Source organism: Onychomys torridus, chromosome 2 (assembly GCF_903995425.1).
Source record: "Onychomys torridus chromosome 2, mOncTor1.1, whole genome shotgun sequence".
Taxonomy (NCBI): domain Eukaryota; kingdom Metazoa; phylum Chordata; class Mammalia; order Rodentia; family Cricetidae; genus Onychomys; species Onychomys torridus.
The window spans coordinates 56,929,392-56,932,163 of record NC_050444.1 but is presented as its reverse complement, the minus strand read 5'-3'; the positions used below and the strand labels follow the sequence as shown (position 1 = coordinate 56,932,163).

Sequence of the window (2,772 nt, the reverse complement as noted above, 5' to 3'; positions counted from 1 at the left end):
CCAGGTACAATTGAACCATTCTTTGTACTTAGGTATGTCCATTTTGTTTGGTCACTAATGTGGGCCCTTAGGTACAGCAGGACCATGGTGTGGTCATGTCTCTCTTGTAATGAAGATTGTCCTGGGACATATGAAGAGAGGGTCCACAAACTCTTGAAATTAAACTTGCTCAGGCTACTTACCAGTCAGGGAGCTGCCAGGCAACCATTAATGTCACATTATGGTGTTATGGCCTTTTCCCTATGTGACTCATTAGATTTATACCCCTTGGAGTTAATGGTGTCCAGCTGCTATGGATGATTGATTGATAAATAAAGTGCTGATTGGCAAGTCTCCAGGCAGGAAGTATAGGCAGGACAAGGAGAGAGAAGAATTCTGGGAAGTGGAAGGCTGAGGGAGAGGGAGACGCTGCCAGCCACCACCATGAGAAACATGATGTAAGATACTGGTAAGCCATGAGCCACGAGGCAAGGTATAGATTTATAGAAATGGGTTAATTTAAGATATAAGAACTAGATAACAAGAAGCCTGCCACAGCCATACAGTTTATAAGTAATATAAGTCTCTGTGTATTTAATTGTGTCTGAGCAGCTGCAGGAGCTGGGTGGACACAGGAATACTCCAGCTGCATCCAGCCTTCCTGGAGTAGTGGCAGTGGCCTAGGCCCCAGGTAAGGTTAACTTGTTATCCTCAGTCTCTGGAAATCCAGATAAGAGCTGGGCACAGAGGATTTCTGGGTGCCACCCACACAACCTTGACTCCAAGTTGTGCTCCTGTCTTTGGATGTCCATGTGTAGCCCAGACTACACCAAAGCCATGCTGTTATCATGACACACCTGATGTGAGGAGGTTGCCTGGGTTGGAAGAATGGAGGGTGCAGCCCACAGACCCTTGAGTTTAAGGGGGTGGATGTCTCTCATCAGATTTCCAATTCTTGTCATTACAGTGATTTGAGCCTTGTTGAGGAAGGTGGCTAACTCACAGTTGAGGTTAACTTGTCCTGCATTTCCTCAAATTAACCCAGGAACTGGACATGGACAACTACTGGGTATGGCCCACACACCCTCATTCCTGAGGTTTCTAAATTATTTGATGATCAAGTCTGGTTTACTGTGAAAGCCAAGGTGTGGTCCTGGTTCCACTATAATGAGGAAAATCCTTGGTTAGATGAAAAGAGGGTGCTGCCCACATATCTTTATAGTTTAAATGATCTCAGGCTACGTGGTGGCTAAGGAGCTGCCAGATTAGCATTGGTGAAAGTTCATGGCTTATGATCTAATGTCAATCATCAGCACAGAATTGGTTGTGGGTGAGTAAAGATTTCTTGGTGAATATTGTGTGGCCTAGGTCACAAATGAGGGTTTGGTTTGTCCAACAAAATAAATTGAAGATAATGTCTGGTGTCAGAACAGGCCATGATCATGGATATGTCCATTTCTTTTGGTCATTAAGGTGGTGAAGTTTGGTCCCTTTAAGGCCTGGCTCATTTGTAGAGAGATTGTTCCCTGGGTTGTATGGAGAGAGGGTGCAGACCACACACTCTTGATGATATAAGAGCTCTGGCTACTTGAAGGTCAAGGAACTTCCAGGTTCCTTTAGGTCTGTTTATGGCCTTGCACCTGTGTTAATAATCAGATCATTAACAAAGCCCTCTTCTTGAAGGATGGAATGAGTCCAGATGTCAATTAGTTAAAATAAGATAATTTTGGATTAGTCCAAGAGTCTTAGTAAACATATTAGTGTCTGAGTTACATTTGAGACTTGTTTGTTCTTAAAAAAAAGAAAACCAAAGTCAAGATTAAGACTTGTCATAGACCATTACAGGGCTCATTATAACACCCTTTATGTTATGGACAATCCATATTTACTGGTGACTTCGGTGAGAGCTTGGCTCCTTGTGGTGAGACTTTAAGGCTCACATGTCATGAGGATGTTCTCTGGGATAAATAGTGTGTGATACATACATTTGATACTTAGGATGTCAGCTTATATCAGTCCCAAGTACAGAAACTCCTGTGAGTCTAAGTTTTCATTGAGCATGCTGGTGTGTGTCTCCTTGGAGGCCTTGTTTAATTGTAAAGCATCCAGTGAAATCAAAGCCTCAAGCACCTCAAGGTGCTCATCATAAGGGAAGGTGTGGGCTCATCAGTAAGGGAACACTGGGCTCCATTAAGACTGTGGTGATCTGACAGGAGGCCTACCCGCTGCAGATTGTGCCGCCGTCATGTCTCTAGTGATCCCTGAGAAGTTCCAGCACATTTTGCGAGTACTCAACACCAACATCAATGGGCGGTGGAAAGTAGCCTTTGCCATCACTGCCATTAAGGATGTGAGGCGGAGATATGCTCATGTGGTGTTGAGGAAAGCAGACATTGACCTCACTAAGAGGGCTGGAGAACTCACAGAGGATGAGGTGGAACGTGTGATCACCATCATGCAGAATCCATGACAGTACAAGATCCCAGACTGGTTCTTGAACAGACATAAGGACATGAAGGATGGGAAGTACAGCCAGGTTCTGGCCAATGGTCCCCCATAAACTCAGAGAGTGACATTATTGGTGATGTGGCCTTGTTGGAGTAGGTGTCACCTTGTTAGGGGAATGTCACTGAGGGCTTTGAGGTTTCAGAAGCTCAAGCCAGGCCTAGTGGGAATGTTTCTTCCTGCTGCCTATGGATTCAGATGTAGAACTCTCAGCCCCTTCTCCAGCACCATGTCTGCCTGACTGCAACCATGCTTTCTGCCATGACAATAATAGACCAAACCTCTGAA

General features: G+C 44.8%; 1 pseudogene; it reads left to right on the top strand.

The window, feature by feature from the left end:
* The first annotated feature begins 2,222 nt into the window (after nucleotides 1-2,222).
* On the top strand, nucleotides 2,223-2,539 carry LOC118577861 (annotated as a pseudogene).
* The last annotated feature ends 233 nt before the right edge of the window (nucleotides 2,540-2,772 follow it).